General features: G+C 36.5%; 1 protein-coding gene across 3 annotated transcripts in view; it reads left to right on the forward strand.

Moving 5' to 3' along the window:
- The window catches only part of LOC149560132 (Mitochondrial import inner membrane translocase subunit Tim17/Tim22/Tim23 family protein), a 125,499-nt gene that overhangs the window by 20,707 nt on the left and 83,577 nt on the right, over window positions 1-21,215 (forward strand). The gene's annotated exons all lie outside the window — the stretch shown is intronic.

Below are 21,215 nucleotides of genomic sequence, written 5' to 3' on the forward strand. Positions count from 1 at the left end.
ATAAAAATAGGAAGAAAAAGAAGAAGATTAACCAAGAGCATTGACCAAGAAAACAAACCATTGGCAAGACAACAAATGAAGGCTTAAATTACTAACTGTTAAGTCAAGTATCCATGAACATTTAGAAATGGGAAACCCGAATCCATCTGAGCCAACAACGGAAAAAAAAAACGTCAATTGTTTTTGCATAGCTACTGCTAGAGCTGATTTGAGCTTGTGCTAAACATTTTTTGAACTAAGAGTCTTCATAAACTCGGATTCCTAACTCTCTTATACCCAACCAAACTTTCAAATTTGAAAAAGGAGCAGGCACATATTTTGCATATCCAGCAAACACAATAGAGCATGATACCACAACTCAAGGAGGTATTCTGTCAAAGTGTTCTAGTTTCCAGATTTTGCATGTGCATCAACTCAGAACTATATATAGCTGGTACTCAGCTTTTGGTCATTTTTGTTTGATGTCCACTGCCTATTCAATATTAGCCTTAATCTGGAATCTTCAGGGCAAAAAAGGTCAACCAATAAGGAATCTATCATAAGCATTATGTGATAAAAGTCTCTTGTGCAAAGGTTTTGGGGGATGTGGGCAGCTAGAAAAGGATGTCAAGGTTAGGTTTGGTAAATTTTTTTTTCTCGAAAATCTCAACGCTTTCTTTTTCTCCGTACTCATTGCTGGCTGTAAGGTCACAACTAATTTGCAACTCTTTGCCCTTTTTTCACCTTTTGCAGAAGTGCTTGTCAGATTGAAATTCATATCTAAACAAATCAATTGGGACAATCACAACTGCAGTGACTAACAATAGTCAATTTTCTATGTGGATGAATCTCCATACCAGATACACAACTGTCATTTTCTTCACTAGGAAGATGATGGCTAATGCTGCTGAGTTGAATTTACTCCTCAAAAGCATTTCTTTAACATTCCTGAGAATGGTTTCTCGAAACAGTTTTGCCGAGTTGGATTTACTCCTCAAAAGCGTTTATTTAACATATCGTGAGAATGCTTTCTCAAAACAAGAATATTACCTCTACAGGAAATGCTTTAATTCCTGGATTATCCAAAACTGAGCATGCTATTGCAAATATTATCCAAGCTTACATTATTTCAGATATCCTCCAAAGAATATGCTCAAAGCAATGTCCTCTCTGGATTTTCCTTATTTTCTTTTAAAGAAAATAGTCGGACTCGCAATTATGACAGCACATGTAATTATAAATCTGAAATAACTTGAAAATGAAGGAAGTACATCCCAAACTGAAAGACAATTGATATAGGTTGCATAATTCATCCCAAACTTAAATACAATGCTGTGAACTCCCTCTGTGAACTCCAACTGATAAGCGCTGACAACAGGTCTGACCGGCACTAATAACGCTTTGGAATTTTGCAGAGATTATGACCAACACCGCTACTCAAAATACACCAAAAGTAAACCCAAAACACCATGAATATGTACTGCCCCCCTTTGTAAATGCCCTAGTTTTTGGCCTAACTCACAAGTTCCAAGTAAACAAGAAATTAATAGAATTAGTAACTTCCATGTACCTGGTTGAGACCCTGCAGCATGTTAAAAAGCCATTCAAACATAATCCAGAAAACAGATCTTCTGTATTAGAGACATTACAAGCGTAGATTTTTCCTCCTAGGGTAGGGACATTAATTCAATCATATAAATGTATTTTATTTATTGATGGAATTTACCCATAGGAAAGCTGGGATAAGGGGCATTTAGGGTACCTTAAATAATCTTTTCCATCCATATGAGGGGGTGTACCTAGTGGGAATCCTATAGCTGCTCCCCTCTTCCATTGTTACCCTTATCATCCTCCTTATGGTTAGAGTTTATTAACATAATGGTCAAAGAAGGTAAGGGTTGTGGAAACTACGATATGGAGTTCAATGTGCCCTTCTAAGCTCAGTGTGGGGCACTCCTTGCACCCCTTTGGTTTCATAAGAGTTTCTCTTTCCTTGTATTACCCTATTATCCCTACCATGATTGATTTCAACAAACATATAAAGAGTTACAGTAATACACATTATATAATTTATTCTTCAAATTAAAGATCACAGAATAATAACAGCATATTCATGCACATTATTCATAAGAAATAAATCATAAATAGGGCACACTATGCTGCTTATCATAAGAACTTATACCTCATACCAATTAATGGATATAATATTTAGATTCAATATCCCTGAGTAAGATTGCTGTAAGTCAGATCTGATTGGTTGGTACTAATGATTGATTGACAGAATGAATTCCTTCGATTTGATGATTTTAGGTATGATTAAGTTATTGTTGATTAGGTGGTTGAGGTGTGATGATTTAATAAATGTTAGCTTGCTATAGTGGTGGATGATGATTGAATGAATGCTTCGTGCTAAAAGCATTCCACAATCCATCAAACAAATAGAATGCTGCTTCTGGATTCGATAGTATGTAGGATTTCTAGCATCAAGGTTTGGTGGTAAACAGATTTGTCACTTAGGATTCCTTGACAAAGTGCCCGATTCTTTGATATGATCTTCCTCTGTGTTTGAGAGGAGCAGCTCCCTCGTAAGATTTAGTTATTGATTTTTGAAATAAAAGCTTACAAGGAAAAGAAAGAAATCCTACCATCTGGGGTTCTTGATAATAGATATTCAAAAAGTCACCAAGCTTTTATCAAAAGGCTACTATTTTGATGCACTTTGCCATTGAAAACCAAGGACTACTCACAAGTGCAGATCAAGAATGAAAGTTAGATTCCCTTCTGTACATACGAATTGCCTACAGAAGTTGGGGAGATCGTTTCTTTGATATGATCTTCCTCTGTGTTTGAGAGGAGCAGCTCCCTCGTAAGATTTAGTTATTGATTTTTGAAATAAAAGCTTACAAGGAAAAGAAAGAAATCCTACCATCTGGGGTTCTTGATAATAGATATTCAAAAAGTCACCAAGCTTTTATCAAAAGGCTACTATTTTGATGCACTTTGCCATTGAAAACCAAGGACTACTCACAAGTGCAGATCAAGAATGAAAGTTAGATTCCCTTCTGTACATACGATGCCATGATACCAAAGGAGGGTATTTCTTTAGAAAACTCAATAGATGTGACGATAACTTTAATGAAATGAAGTGAAACTCTAGGAAATTTATCATGTTCTCATACGATGAGTACAAGAAAACATATGAACATATGACAAAGCTGAAGACACCTCCAAACATTGGTTTGTATTCATTTAATGAAGTCCCACAGCCTCATAACAATGTTGCCCCAAACTCATTAAGTATCAAAAGCCCTTTTACATGTGAAGTCCCTTGTATTCATAACCATCTTGCCGTAACTACCTTTAGGGTTAATAACTTACAAGTTAGAGTGTGGAAATTACTCATGCTTTTTGTAACTAACTCTAGCTTTTACAAAATGCAATCTCAAATCCTAACTTTACAAAAATAGAGTCAAACTCATAATTAAAACACAAAATTTATCAAAAGTTGCAATATTTACAAGATATACACAAATACCAAAATTTCAACTTTCTCCAACTTGCATGAGGAAACAAAATATGAGTAAAGGTGAAGGCGTTTTGAAGTTGACTTTCAGTTGCTTGTGCTAGCGTCTCTGGCTAGCACTACTTGACTTGCACAGGTTGGCTTTTGCAGTGAAGAATTTGCCTTATATGCTCTGAATAACTCGATGACCCAAGTTAAGGATTTGTTTTTAAAAATAGTCACACTTTTCATTAACTTGTCATGATCTTGCTGAACTTCTCCCAATTCATCATTGCAGCCAGCTGCTGCCAGATAGGTGATAAATGTGTGCCTAGAGCTACTGAAATGACACCCAAACTTATCATCACATCTGCTTCTGAATGTTGTTTGTCATTACTCTCTGAATTGATCCTAGTTTCAAAACTCCTTTGTATTGCTGATAAATCTGGATACCAAGTCTGTTCATTAATTGGTATGTCGTCAATGATTGTTGGTGAATCTTTCAATGCTTTTTTCTTGAGCTGCCTACAAGTGTTCAATAATTTTCCTTATTCATCTGTTAGTTGATTCCTACTTATGCACTTCCATTCTATGTTTTCCAGCCACATGTCAGATCGGTTTTTGTGTTCTCCTTGAAATAAATTGAGTGTTGCCAATGCAATGCTGTTCATTTCTTTTATTTCCTCTGAGATTACTCGTGATTTCCTTCCAAACATTTGTTGTTCTTTAATGTTTCCTAGCTCCTTTGATTTTTTTAAATACACTGCTTTCATTTTGCTCAGCAAATCAGAAGTTTGTGCCTTGATGTGAATTACCCAATCATCAACCAACTTGCCATATGTTTGACACTTTTGTATATTTTTGATATTTTGGATTTGGAAACTGCTTCAGCTGAAGTGAATTAGAGAGCCAAAGATGGGACTCCCGCAATTGATTGAAGGCATGAAGATAGAGCTTTAACTTGATGTTTGAGTTGATCATTAGTCTGTTTATCCTTATTAGTTTGCTCTACCAATATGGCTGCAGAGACTTGATACCTATGGACAACACTTCCTGTGCAACACAATGCATATCTACCTGGAATATATTGAAAAGCTTCATTAGCATTCTTCTTTGTGGTAGGCTGTGCAATTTCAACAAACAAATTGCCTGTTGCAAGATTCAGTGCTAGTCTGGAGTCTACTTTGGTTTTCTTCATTTTCTCATTTTTATGAACTAGGTTAGCAACTACATCTATACTTGGTGTTTCTAGCTAGATAACGCTCTTCTTCTTCCTTTCTAAACTTTGTTGAAGCCAAGAAGTAGAAAATGCTGAAATAGGAGGTTTAACTACTGTAGGAACATTTGAAGCCATTGGTGAAAATTGAAATGGCTTGATCATTTTCAACATTTATAGCTGAAACCTCTTGAGACCCATTGACATTCTGAGGAGAAGTGTAGGAGAAGAAAGACAGTGAATCATTTCATCAAGAAATGTTGAAGGGAATGGCGCCATTTCTTGAACTTCTTTCATCATTTCTTGTATGGGATTTGGATATTTGTCTTTTGGTTTGGATCTCTTCTTCCTGATTATGGGATTGGTCTCACACATTGTAGCAAGGGTTATTTCTTTATTTGGATCTTTGTCATCGCTCTCACCTTGAGCACTTTGCTGCAAGTTACTGGTTGCAAATGAAACACGAGGAGCAAATGGCCTACATGTGCCTCCATGTGAATCATTGCTTTTTAGAAGTGTTACTCCTTCCTTTTGATTTAGTGACCATGGCTTCCATAACTTTCTTTCTAATCCATCTTTCTATCCTTTTTTTCAAAGTAAAAGGTTCGTTCCTTCTAAACTTTCAATTAGTGAAGTGCCCAATCAATGTAGGGCAATAACAATATTTGGATTCTGTCAAGTGGAAAAGATCCATAAAATCTAATCCATACTCTTGTATACAGTCACATCCCATCCTAATTTGAAATCAACCAACTATGAATCTCATCGAGTCTGTTTTCCTCACTTTAAAGTCATCCTCAAAATCTTGCCAAAAGTCTTCATTGTTGGGATGTGAAGATATCCTAGTCTAAGCTCTAAATCGTCTTTGACATATCCCTTACTATTAAATGGAAACCTTTCATCACAAAAGTATAGAATAAGCTTGACAATAGACTTTTCTATGTTTTGTTCATTTGATGATGAGTTGCAACTGTAATAACCCATACCAATTGGAAAAGGAATAGGGTCCACCCGCCTATTTCGACATTTCTTATTAACTTGGTCAATTTGTGTGAAAACTTCGTTTATACAAGTTTATCATCTACAAATTGGGGCAGCATGAATGGGCAGCCACTAAAGCCTCCAATGCAGATATACATTAAGCGGGAGAATTGTACAAACTACAAAGTAACTCCCATATTTCTGGACAAGACCAGTTGCTTTAAATGATATTTTGAGACCAACGTTTCTTTGTTCGTCTCTAACAGTGAGCATTGTGAACGCGTCATTAACTCTACAAAAGTGGACATAGCTCCACTTCAACTTTAACTGTGGGAAATAATTGTAGATTTTTAAAGTTACGTTTCCATATTCCCTTTGATAATCAAGACTAGGCCAAGCTTTCGTACTTGCAATGACATACATGAGGTATGAAGACATGCAGAATCATTGATTGAGCTCAAATTAACTAATGTTACCCCAAGTTAGAAATTGCCAATTTTTTGATCTTTGAAAATTTGCCTCATTTATGAAAAGTTCATGAATCCTAGACTCTTGTGTTAAGTTGGGCTATCGAACGTTCTCTGAAGTCTGGAAATGTGAGTAACCTTTCTCAACAATTTTTATTTTATGGGACCCTTCAATTCAACATAGTATTGGATATTTTGAAACAAATTCCAAATTTCTAGTTCCCTACGATCCCTCGACATTCAAGGTGCTACATTAGAACATTAAGCCTTGTCATCCTAGTTTTTGAAGGTGTGAAGGTTCTAGAGTTCAAAGATCGCCCAAATTTCCTGATCAAGTTGCAAGTCTCGACTCCATGCAAATATGAAAGGGTACAATTTCTTAATGCTGAAATGTGATGGAGCGAATTCATTGAGGTGGCAACACAATTTTTAGAATGAAAATTATTATAATCGGCCATCAACATTAAATGAGTTTGAAGGCTTATTTATCAAGGAGGGTGGTCTCTTTTTGAATTAATTGTTTGTTTTGGGGTTTTCACACCATCAGCCCATTGCAAATGGGGACCCCCTTTTTTCTCTTGGTCTTGTCCTTTTCGCTTTATTTCTTGGTAGTCTTGGGCTCGATCTTCTAAGGTTCCCTCTTTCAAATGAGAATTGGTAAAATTAGCCAAGTCTAGAAAGTGTTGTCCATGTGGTTCCCAGAATGGAAACTGTTAGTTTGTCCGAGAATTGAATGTCTTGACATACTATTTTTAGAAAGTCTATTTTTAGTAAATTTCACTGCCTCTCAGATTGACCTTATTTTAACTTTGGAACAATTTACTATTTTTAGAAAGTCTATTTTAAGTAAATTTCATTGCCTCACTAATTGACCTTATTTTGACTTTGGGATAACTTACTATTTTAAAAAGTTGATTTTTGGCAGGTCTATTTTGGCAACAAGTGAGGTCTGGTTCATAAAGAGACAAAGGGCATCTATTTCTATATCCAAAAGAATGAGAAAGCAATACAGTCAATCAAAAAATGGTTAAGTTTGGAATCATCCTTGAAATATCCAAGTGTGGAAAGGCATGAAAACATCAGGAAAAATGGATGTCATAGAATTCTTCCATCATGGACAAAATCCATGATCACTCAAAAAATCCCACCTTGGAGAAAAATGGTTGTTGCGGAATTCTTTCATCATGGACAAAATCCATAAGCACTCAAAAAATCTCGCCTTGGAGAAAAATGGTTGTTGTGGAATTCTTCAATCATGGACAAAATGCACGATCACTCAAAATTTCCAACCTTGGAGAAAAATGGTTGTTGCGGAATTCTTCCATCATGGACAAAATCCAAGATCACTCAAAAAAATTCTGCCTTGGAGAAAATAGTTGTCACTGAATTCTTCCATCATGGACAAAATCCATGATCACTCAAAAAATCTCGCCTTGGAGAAAAATGGTTGTTGCAGAAATCTTCCATCATGGACAGAACTCATTGTAACTCAAAAAGTCCTACCTTGGAAAAAATTGTTGTTGCAGAATTCTTCCATCATGTACAAAATCCATGACCACTCAAAATTTCTACTGGCAAGAAAACTAGAAATCTTGGAAGAATGGCTAAGTGTTGGAAATTTCTCCTTCATGGAAGAAAATTGACCAAGTGTTGGAAATTTCTCCGCCAAGGAAGAAAAATTGGCTAAGTGTTTGAAAGTTTCTCCTTAATGGAAGAAAAAATGACGAAGTGTTGGAAATTTCTCCTTCATGAAAGAAAAAATGACTTAGTGTTGGAAAATTTCTCCTCCAGATCTCAAGATTCACCCTCTTTTAAGAGTGCACCCATGACTGGAGAAATGATTCATGATTGTAAACAGAAAGGAGAAATTCTTCAAAAACATAAGAAAAAGGCATACTAGTGCATTTACAACATTTGAAGAGAAAGGAGGAGAAAGCTGTAGTTTTTTAAATTCAAGAAAGATGCTCAAGTACCAAATTCTAGTCCCAACATCAAAGACATCCAAAACTGAGTGATCTAGTCCCAGGTGTTCAAAGTTCAAATCCAAAAATCCAAGAACATGGCGACGGAAGTTTAATATGAGGAAATTCTAAAGTGACAAAATCATCAGCAAGGGATTCCAATCCATTTTAGTTCGGAGCAGGTATATGGAAGATGGGAATGTTCGAGGAGACATTTTCAAAAAAGTCACTCAAAGTTGGATCTTAGTTATAAAAAATGATGTAGTTGGAAAGGAATCAAGCTTGAATAATTTCTGAATCAAAAAGTGTTAAATTGCTCTTGAGAAAGCGCTTCTTGTTAGGGGTGTTTATACCCCTAACATTCCATGTGTTGTGTAACAAGGACCAGTTCTACAAATGTAATAACATCGTCGTCGTAATGATATGTTCCAAATGCAGAGTTGAATGACTTATAAATATGAGAGGAGGAGACATGTCTTATGAAGAGGCATGTCTCTATGGTTAATCATCATTAAATATTATATTAACAATAATATATATATATATATATATATATATATATATATATATATATATATATATATATATATATATATATATATATATATATATATATATATATATAAGTAGATATTAAATGATGATACCAATAACCATAAAAGATTTGTCTCCAGGTTAATTCAATCCAATTGAAGCTACGAGCTTAACACTCCCTCTTAGCTAGGGAGGATTGTTATATAACACATTATGCTTTCAAGTATATGGAGAGATATCATCTCAGTATGATAATCCTGGAATGGCATATTTAATTAAGGATATCAACACATCCATCAACTTAGATTGTATCTTTCAATATTATCTGAAGCATGATTCAACAAGAAATATCAATCATATAATATTCGTCATACTTATATTCTTTTTATGTGCACTGGCATCAAATCCTTGATACCTACCCAAAGAATATGTTATATCTTGGAAAGATGTGTGTTATCTGATCTCCAGTACTCCAAGACAACAACTGAATGTAGTCTATCAAACAACAGTCACGATCTCAAGGACGACCACTTAATGTAGTCCATCACGATAGGTATCATGACCTTCGACACTCTCCGGGACATCAATGCAATGTAGTTTGTCATGATATGTTTATTATCATGATCTCCGACACAACAATTTAATTTAGTCCATTCATGATAATAGAACAATAACAACAAATATAGTATCATTAATGTTATGAATCGATGAGAGGAACTATCATAGCATAGATATATTAATATATACAGGTTGATCATGGAATGATCATAACTTATCAAATAGCATGAAATATCAGTATGTGAAGTAAATCAAACATATACATATATGTATGTATATGTATTTACATATGCACGTATATACATATACATGCATATATGTTTGTTTCCATATACTGATATTGGATCCAACCAAAGATATTACTTTAACACTCCCTCTTAGCGAGGGAGGATATGATCAATCTCTTAATCTCATATTCGAGTTTGCATAAAAATGCTTATACACAATTGTATCCCTTTAAGAATATATACTATCTAATTTCTGGCACATTTCGGAATAGAAACATAGTTGATCAGATAGTCAGACTTGATCTCATGATTTTTGGCTCAATCCAAGACTATCATGATTAACTTATTGTCATGACTTCCAACACATTCCGGGACAACAAGTTAATGTAGTCCATCATGACAATGGATCAACAATACAACACAACAACCATAATATCATGATTTTTGGTTCAGTCCGATTGATTCCGAGACAGCAATTTAATGTAGTCTATCATGATACATTTTGTTAACATGATAACATGGTCAAGCTATCGCTAAGATCATCACCTTAGAATAGCGACCTCACACATACATGAAATGAAAGATCGTCACCTTTCATGACATAAATCACAATAACATCATGTAGTAACTCACATGATATCCACCATGAACCAAGTCAGAGCCAAGAAATTTTTTTTTTTTACAAGTATGAATGCACAAAACAACATCATACAGGGATCACAAAGATCGCAACGGAAGACTTCAACACAATCTCGGCAACCAACGAATATCCGAACGCCACTACCCAACTGACACACCCAAACAAAAGCCAACAACCACCCCAACAAGATGAGGGCATAAGAAATGACCACTCATCAACAAAACACCAAGCTGGGGTAAAATGCAGAATCCCGAAATTTGGCTAAGCCTGAAATCCTGAAGCCCTGAAAATTGGCTAAGTATGGATTTCTAAAGCCCTGAAATTTCCTAGAATCCATAACTTATCTCCGAAAGGTCTGAAACCTATCTCAAACGATTTGTCGCATATATTAAAATATATCTTAAGTATAAGAAATTACTTATACTTAAACGATATATTTTAAACCCCAAGAGATAAAAACAGAAACACGAAAACTCGATTTCAAGAAAAACCGACAGAATTCAAAATGCAACAGCATAGGCTTGAAGAACGCCCAAAAGGGTATCCAGATCAACTCTCAAAAAGATCAGAACACTACAAAAAGTGCCCGCTGTTGGCACGCGCAGGTTTTTCACAAAAACCGTGCGACACTTTTTACTAAGGGAGGGCGACACTTCTCCCATAGTGCGTGCGACACTTCTCAAGAAGGCGTGCGATACTGGAAAAGTATCGCGCGACATTTCTCATGAAGTCGTGCGACACTCTTCCAGTGTCGTACGACACTTCTCCAGTAATGCGTGCGATACTTTACAGTATCGTACGACATTCTTTCTATGGGCGTGCGATATTTTATCAGTGTCGCACAATGCTGAACAAATGTCGCCCATAGAAACACGAAAACACTCCCAGAAGCAAAAAGGACCAAAATAGAGCAAAGAACCTCCACACCAGGGAGTACTGGATCCACAAAGGCTCGAGGGATGAACACTCGAGTGCAAGAACAACACAGAAAGAAGAACATCAAACCATCTAAACTACAGCAGCAAAGAACACACTGAATATAAACATCACAGAGAACAAAAGCAACATCGCAATGTTCATAAATACATCTCAGGAACAAAACAACCAAACTAAGTACGCGGTTCCTCCCAACCGTCAATAGCATCATAAGACCATCGTGGATCCTAGCCATCCCCCGCGCGTAACATCCCAAGCCATCGACCAGATCGTCAGTACTATCGTAATAGGGATATCACTACTAAAACATGCAACAATATAAGCATAAGGAAATCTAACATGCTAGTAGTAAAGCATAAGATAATCCTACAGTAGATAACATCTCCTATTACATGCTAAACAACAATAAGCAACAGATATACTACTAAATCAAATAACATCATCTAATCATATGCTAAACATCATGATAAGGGAATGCGTCAAGTAAACTAACATCATCTAAACATGATATCCAAGCATTCCAATGAAAGCATAAATCACAAGAAAGCATACTCCGGAACCCGAAGTACCAAGTGAAAACATCCAGCAACGGTCGCACTAGGATAAGAGACCGTCTCTGTACACTAGTCCCTAGCAGTGGTGAAGGTAGCTACGCCTCCCAACCACGTGGCACCCGTAGGTCCACACCCGCCGTGTTGATGGAGATAATGATCCAACCACAAACACACATAAAGCACAACATCCAAGGCTAACACTCACGCCAGACAGTATGATGGCTGCAACCAAGAACCTAAGACAATGCAAGGAGTACAGGTCCTAGTCAGACACTCAATAGGCTACTAAGTAGGGATTGACATCATGGAGTCACTTGGCATCGAAAAGCCCAAGCTAGTATAGGCAGCTACTCTTCTCAACAGAAGGCGCACAACCTAGGGTAGCAACTCTTCACGACGAAAGGCGCACAACCCAAGGCAGCTACTCTTCTCAACAGAAGGCGCACAACCTAGGGCAGCAACTCTTCACAACGGAAGGCGCACAACCCACACATTTTAATTATCTTGTATTTATTACCACCCAAAGTTTTAATTTAATTATCACTTATATAAAACTTCCTCTGCCAACCGGGAAGTAGTCACCAGGTTACAGGATAGAAGCCCCCTCCATATGCTACCCTACCCTACCCATGCTCATCCTATGACAAGTGCCCGTGGGCATGCATACTCCCATCCCAACCCCAATGATCATAACTTTCGGAAGTACCACGGAAGATCGAGCCTCGCAAGTCACTCGACAAATGTACGCGGACGTACTCGTGTGTGGCGCACCACCATCACGAAGATCATAACACAAGGACAGGAATGAGAACACAATGCAAAGAAAAGACCCAACTGAAAGCAACACGGGAAGGACAGATTCTACACGAATCCCAAAGCCAATAAAATCATACATCATAAAATCACTCAATCGGCCTCCATCCGAGAGTATGGATTCTACACGAATCCCAATGATGTAACAAGACCAAAAGTCATGAACTTACTCAATCGGCCTCAATCCAAGAGTATGGATTCTACATGAATCCTAGCGTTCATGAAACAAAAGCAAAGGTCCAAAAGAAACCATAACAGGTAACAAATCACTCAATCGAACACAAAGTCGGGAGTATGGGTGCGACACGCATCCCAATGCAACAAAAGGTGCAATAGTGGTCTGATTGATATCCAAACGGATAATCCAAGTCCATGACCCACATTGTGCCAAGAAAAACTCGAAAAATCAGGGCGGCACGCAAAACGAGGTAAAAACTCCAAATTTTGAAAAATTTCAAAATTAAAACCCATTTGGCCTTTGGGTTCAAAAACCCCAAAAATCCAAAAATAAATGAAATCGGACACCGTATGCAAAAACGGCCAGCATAACGGTGCAAAACTTCGAACCCTCATCCCGAAAAACAAGGAAATGTTCATACCCGCCCAACTGGGTAGAACTAACATACAGAAACGGAGGGGAACACTAGTTCTTAGCCTCCAAACAAACGGCTACCAAAAACAGAAGCAGAAACGGAGCAAAAACAATAAAACAGGAAAGCCCTACCTCATAGCCAAAAAGGCTAAACGGGAATCTGAACCATAAAATAAATATCCCGCAAAAGTAGCTGAAAATCGCCGCAATCCAAGGTTTCCCCGAGCTGGATCCAACGAGCCCAACCTCGCGACGATCCCACACCCGTAGCTCCCACAACGAACAAAACAGTAAATCCTCATGAAGAGGATTTTGGGTTTTACTCTCCAACTTTCGAATTTGAAAGTGAGAAGTGAGGAATTAAATTCCTCTTTGGATATTTATTCACTTTTCGGGTGAATAATCGATTAGGGCATTTAAACAGCTAATCTAGTTAAACCCCGAATCGACCCAAACGAAAACAGGCTATTCCTATAAATAGGAATTCATCTATGGCAAAGCTGCCAGAAATATAAATAAATCAATAAAAAAGCTCGAAAACCCAAAAACACATAAATCTCTTTAATAACTTTTGCGACAATGCGAACCTCTAAATGCACAGACACGCTTACTGGTCTAATCACATAATGCAAATTAGTTCGGATTTAATAATCACCGAAAGGTTTAATTTAAACATTTTAATAAAGGATACGTCGACCACACAAGGACGACATTGGTAAAATATGAAAGGTTGAATCACTAACTCTATGTGCCACTGCCAGGGATATAAATCCTGCACACTAAACAACACGATCAAGTGCAATTGCATATAATAACATAGCCGAAGCAATAAATGTATTAAATCACCTAATTTAACCATTTATTTAATTATATTAAAATAATCTATTTACATCACTCACGTTCGCAAAAGGCATAGCAACGCAGGAATGAAGTAAATAACCATAGCATTAAATCCATCACATAACAAAATCAGAGGTATGTCCAAATACCAGATAACCAGATAACATCATAAAACACACTGTCATCTCAAAATGGCATCATCATGCAATATGATTAACTGAACAGCATAGTAGTCTAAAATCCATGACACTGGAATCAAAGTGTAGCATCTGACCCTCGGGTCCTCTCAAATGTAAACATAACATGAGTAACAAATATCTCTCTAATCAGAAATATAACAAGGTAAATGTCCGCAGCACATAACCAAAGAATCCAACAAGAATAATCCATTTCTAATCATTAATGCATTTAATAAGGCACTTAAAACACATAAGCGAACACAGTCATAAACATGACTAACCACTGCTACAGGAACCTAGTCCAGTGTAGCATGGTAATAGTACATAGTGCAATCTCTGCACACATCTCAGGGTAATCATAGAACAACCTCATGATACCACATCGATCCTGGTAACCACTGGCACAAACCTCAGTGAACCAAAAATCACATCATAATCTCATAGATCAGCAAGGTTGCATCCATCAGGATGACTTACAGAAGTCAAGTGGGAGAGGCACTACACAGAGGGTGAACTTACCATAGCTGCTCCTAGAGGGTGGAATAAAGGTTTTCACCTCAACCTTCTCTCTCAAGGAATTTCACTTCAAGCTTTTCTTTCATAGAGAACTCATTAACAAGGAGCTGCACCTCGTAATTCTCCCTTTGAACAAAAGATGCTGGGAAGCCAGGTCCTCTAGTTACTCCCTTAGGAGCTCTCTTCGCCCAAGGATGCTTTTCGAACTCCCTTTGAATCTGATTTCAATCTTCCGACTTTCAGGTGATAAATCATTATTTCCTCATAATGTACATAGAGGTAGGCCCATTAAAGTCACACACATGTATTTTGAGTATCAATCTTCTGAGCTTCTACATTGCCTTTAAAAAAATGCCAGACTCCCTCTTAATGGAAGAATACTCATAATCTCAATCATCAAGAATATTCACTTGAAGAGCCTCATTGATCATCAGATGACTAACGAATTCTAAATCATAGCTTCTTTCGAGCTACTACCATAAGATTGAGTCTGCACAATATTTGGTAGCATGTGTAAAGTCCCAATCTTCTTTTCTAGCAAGATCATCCCTACACATATAGGAAAAGATCAAGGCAAATAACACATATAGTACGTATACAATAATGAGAGAGAATACAATGAGTAGATAAATGTAATACTCAAGGCTAATGCATACTTATTTGGGCATCCTTAAGACAAGTTGCTTAAATGAAGGTCAATATCTGTCAAGTCATAAAAATGCCTCCATATAAGCATTTGTCAAACAATGGGAATGGAACATTGATTACTATTCCTCCCACAATGTAAATTCCCACTCTTATAACGTTGAACAAGTTTGCATCACTTATAACAACATCTTATGCTAATCCATTTCGAAATATTTGTGCATCAAATTCACACGGAAATGCTCCTGAGATGGCCATAATGTTGTTGTTGTGTTTGGTGTGGAAAACATGAATCACGCTTCATTGTCACTGCGTCCTTGATGAATTTCCATTGGTAGAAATAATTGCTTTCAAGGAGTGGCCAATATATGGATATGTCACTATTATCTTTACTATCACATTGATGTATATTACTTCCCTTTAGTATTCATTTGTTAAGATAGTTATTCTTTATATATTTCACTTGTTATTAGTTTTCCCTTCTAATCATTGATTAGATAATATGACTAAGAGTTTGTGGATAGTAATCTTTATTGTAGTTTACTATTGTCGATCTCACCAATATTTCTTCTACACTTCTCTCACCCTGTATTACATACATGGCTTGGGAATCCTTATAATGTAAATGTAATTAAAATCTGTTCCTCCTATGTAATGCGTAAGATTATGATTTCTACTGAACATTGCTTGCACAAAGCCACATTGATATAATCAGCTCCAATAGTTTGTTATGCATTTTCAACCTTGATCCACACCCATAGATAAGAGAAGACAATGCCAATATGACTAATGCTCAACCGGATATTATTTTCAAACATTTACAATAGGGCCAAATAATTACTTTAGCTTCAGTGATATTCGTAAGCACTCAGAAGTATATGTACTATTTCTCTAAATTTAAACCAAAAAACTAAAGTGTTCACGGGTTTAACCAAAATTTTATGACTAGTGTTTCCATCTATACAATACTGCTACTTTTTCACCATTATATGCTAATGCAACTAACATTATTGTAGATTTTCTCAGAGTAGCAACGTCCATATCATTGGCAATATCATTATCGATAGCTCAACACACACATCAATATACATTCTTGTCTGCTGAGTTTTGATGATAATCACATGATAGATTGAATATATCATCCATAACCTAGGGGACCTCTAGAATACAGTTGATGAGACTATGACATTGATCATTCTCTGCAATCATTTGTGACAATATGCATATTACGTTATGACACTATTTTGAGAGAAAATCCACCATATCTTTGAACATTGCAGTGAAATCATTCATAGAGAGATTGGGTGTCCACAAGACAACACAGTGTGACACTTACATAGATAGCAATCATTTGTTCAGGAACAATGCAACCAAATTTTACAGCTCCTTACAACTTGCTAGATTTAGCAATGCCCACACTAAATTCTGGAACTCCTGAAATGAACAAGCGCAACACGACGACAACTAAAGTTATAATTTTAAATTACAAACCCTTCCCAATCTTGAGTAATGACAATGAACTGAGAGTAGAAACAACAGGATTAATATGGAATTCAAAAACGACTCCAACCGAGAAATACTATTGTCCACTTATTTTTATCTTTATAATCTCTGACTCAAGGAATGGTTCTTTCAATGAGCTATCACAACTCCTCTAGGTCCTTTCCTTATTCTGCTACATTTTAACTCCATGTATTATCTTTGAGCGACAATTATGGTTTCTTCTATGCAATTTTGGAACCTAGATGTCTTCCTTTTGACACACACAATATTGTCTGCTTAACACAAGTACAACAGTGTATTTGTCCTGTGGGAATTTGAAATGACATTCAAATTCCTTTCCACGGATACCTGTAAGATGTATTGTATAGACTTTTAACGTTATTTGTCTATCGTTTGGGCAAGTCTTTGATTGCAAAGGTACGAACAGAATGTACTTCCAAAGAAATGCCAAATCAAAATGCAACAATCATCTTATAATATGGAATCGTTGCTCTTTTTAACTCTTGAAAGTTGGCTAGCCATGTGCTTGGTTCAATGTGATTTCATTTTGTCTTTTTATGCGAAACATGATCACCACCATCTACTTCACATTTCTATTCTCGGAGCTTCCAACATCACGGGATAGAGAAATTCGTGGATAGCTAAATTCAAATGAAGGTCCATCTTGCGTGTTTATATTTTGCACAATGTCTACTCTTCTCAAATCCATGTTTCACTCATCCAAATAAATATCCATCCCGATGAATTTGATTATAGGAAACGATGTAGCATGAAGATTGGTTTCGGAAACGTGTATTTGCAAACATCGAATACAAGTTCTTCAGATGCTAGCAGAGTGGGATTCTTTTCTTAGCAATATGAATCACTTTCTTACATTTACAACTAGGCTCTAATACCATGTTGAGTAACAAGTATCGGTTTGGCAAATGTTATAACATTGCCATTGTATTGATATGTTCCAAATGCAGATTTGAATGACTTATAAATATGAGAGGAGACATGTCTTCATGAGACATGTCTCTATGGTTATCATCATTAAATAATATATGAACAATAACATACATACATACATATATATATATATATATATATATATATATATATATATATATATATATATATATATATATATTATAATATAATATTATGTATATTATAGTATATACATAAGTAGATAAGAGTATTTTCTAAATGACGATTTACCAATAACCATAAAAGATTTATCTCCAAGTCAATTCAATATGACTGAAGCTACAAGCTTAACACTCCCTCTTAGCCAGGGAGAATTGTTATAGAACACATTATGCTCTCAAGTATACAGAGAGATATCATCTCAGAATGATATTCCTGGAATGACATATTTAAAGATATTAACATATATCCATCAACTTAGATGTTACCTTTTAATATGATCTAAAGTATGATTCAACAAGAAATATCAATCATATGATATTCATCATACTTATATTCTTTTGATATGTGCACTGGCATCAGATATTTGATGCCTACCAAAAGAATATGTTATATCTTGGAAAGATGTGTGTTATCTGATGTCTAGCACTCTTAGACAACAATTGAATGTAGTCTATCAAATAACAATCATGATCTCAAGGACAATCACTTAATGTAGTCCATCACGACAAGTATCATGACCTCCAACACACTCTGGGGCATGAACTTAACGTAGTCTGTCATGATATGTTTATTATCACAATCTTTGACACATTCTGGGACAACAATTTAATTTAGTCTATCATTATAATAGAACAATAACAACAAATATAGTATCATTAATGTCATGAATCGATGAGAGCAACTATCGCAGAATATAGATTAATATATACAGCTCGATTAGGGAATGATCGTAATGTATCGAATAGCATGAGGTATCAGTATGTGAAGTAAATCAAACATATACATATTTACATATGCATGTATATACATATACATACATATATGTATGTATGTATGTATATGCATTTACATATGCATGTCTATACATATACGTCCATATATGTATCTTTCCATATACAGAAATCAGAGCCAACCAAAGCTATTACTTTAATACCATTAAGTGAGGTTCATGTATGCATTTACATATGCATGTATATACATACATATATGTATGTTTCCATGTACGAAAATCAGATCCAACCAAAGCTATTACTTTAATACCATGAAGTGAGGTTCATGGCTCTGTGGGAAGGCTCTTTCGCTTCCCTACTTTTAGGATATTCTTAATCTTAATTTGATTCTCAGCTAGTTCCATGGCCATTCTTAACTCAGCTAGGCTTTTCCTGCCCCTTTTCTTGCAAGTTGTACCACATGTTGGTTTATCTATACCTTCTAAATTAGCTGATAAACCCCAGGTTATCCAATTTTTTTTTGCATTAAGTACACTTGTCACTATTGATGTATGTTCTTTATCTTCTTTTTCCTCTTTTATTTCTGTTAGTGTAAATAATTATTATTTACACTTAAGTTTACCTAGGATAAATGCATTATTTTATTATTTATTAGCTTAGACACCTAGAAGTTTGCGTACTCATATGAGTTGTGATGTTGACAACACAGGAGTAAGCAACTCTATTTTAGCATATGTTGTCTACAACACTGGAGTTTGCATAATTAGTTGAGTTGTCATGTAGACAACATAGTTGTTCGTAGTCTAATTAAGCACATGGTGTCTACAACATAATATTACGTGACACACCTGCTTATCCTCTCATCATCGCACTAACTTCTGTGCTCGATGGAGGATAATCCACTCTTAGTGGACATTTGCTTGGTTGTAAGGCTTATCAGTGTGCTGACTCCTAGTCAGTCTAGAGGCCTTTATATTCAAGCACTCCTAGTGTACTTGTACATCAATTACATCAATTTATCTATTATCGAATGGTCTGATATCCAAAGTAATCAGATATTTATTCTCATATTGTTATTCTGATCATACATTATTTGATCCATATTGTGTTAGTGTTGTGCTTCTTGATCTTGGCTTCATTTTCTCCTAAAGAAAATTCTTACATGGTATCAGAGCTATACCAATTTCTTACATGGTATCAGAGCCATAGGAGCGCCATTTCATAGCCAGCGTCTAGAGCCAAAGCGAACCTCACCTTTGCATCTGGAGCATCAATTCGGTGAAATTTGACTATAAATTTGCCTATGTTAGGCAATAGTCAAAATTGAGGCCATTTTTTTTTGCAAATCAGCACCCGAAGGCCTGATTTGCAAATTTGGTATGGTCATTTCAGATCCTTGAATTTAATTTTCGGTTTCGTCTGTTTTAATTTCTCTGCAATATTGTAGTTTTCGAATTATATTTTCGATTTTTTTTTTTTGGGCCTATCATGCCTGTAGAGAATTTTTTTGTTGCAGGAACTGGTTGGTCAAATCTCGCCCCCCACAGAATTGAGGCAATAGTCAAAATTGAGGCAATTTGACCATAAATTTGCCTATGTTAGGCAATAGTCAAAATTGAGGCAATTTTTTTTTGCAAACCGACACCAAAAGGCTTGATTTGCAAATTCGGTATGGTCATTTCAGATCCCTGAATTTAATTTTCAGTTTCGTCTGTTTTATTTTCTCTGCAATATTGTTGTTTTCGGATTATATTTTCGATTTTTTTTTTTCGGCCTATCATGCTTGCAGAGAATTTTTTTGTTGTAGGAACCAGTTGGTCAAATCTCGGCTCCCGTAGAATATTTTACGGAATATTCCATTTTTCAGCGGCATTTCACTAATCCGACGGTAATATTCAACATCGACAACCACACAATAACTGGCAACCACCGTTCAAACCATATTCTGCGGACTGCACAACTTATGACAAACTTTATAACATCCAGCGGCTTCACTTTGTTTACCTTCTGTGGCTTTGTGTTTTCTAAACACATTTAAATCTGCAACACAATGGATGTGGGTCTAAAGTCCCCACCCGCTGGCAGCCTGAGACTCCCGTTGGGGACAATAGACGTCGATTGATCTCTCGTTGACCGTTCTGTGCCAGCTTCTCTTTTCCTGACAATCAAACTTTGATGCCGACCTTCTTTTTGGCCCCCGTTGCAACATCGAGCACCTGTCATTTTTAAACTTCCGGCTCGAATAGAACCTCCGGCAAAGCTTCACGACGAAGCCACATCATGCCATGCGTCGGCCCTAGAACGCCACCTCAGTTGACTTGATTGTCCAAGTCAGCGCCAACAAGTAGGACATGCACCTGCAATGTCAAATCCGCCATGACAGCATACGATCTGCCATGCAGACCTTCGTACGCCCACTTAGCTGCAAAGTTTGAGACACGCCATCAGCCGTACAATTCCGTACAGCTGACGTCACCAGTATGACTTGCTACATCATTTAGTGGGTCCTTGTTTTGCTGATGACACCTTTTTACGAGATTAAAATTGACAGCCATTTGACCATCGTCCGCAGGCCAAATTGCCTTACCGCAACGGCTGTTTGGACGTCAAATTTAACCTCGCAGTTTGCTACTCAGACCCCTCTCTAGATTCAGTTTTGATTTGACTGTCCGACTTCAGGAGGCCATATCTTAGTCATCTAGGCTCC

The sequence above is a fragment of the Cupressus sempervirens genome, chromosome 4 (assembly GCF_028749045.1).
Source record: "Cupressus sempervirens isolate cs-2001-9-10 chromosome 4, ASM2874904v1, whole genome shotgun sequence".
Lineage (NCBI taxonomy): Eukaryota > Viridiplantae > Streptophyta > Pinopsida > Cupressales > Cupressaceae > Cupressus > Cupressus sempervirens.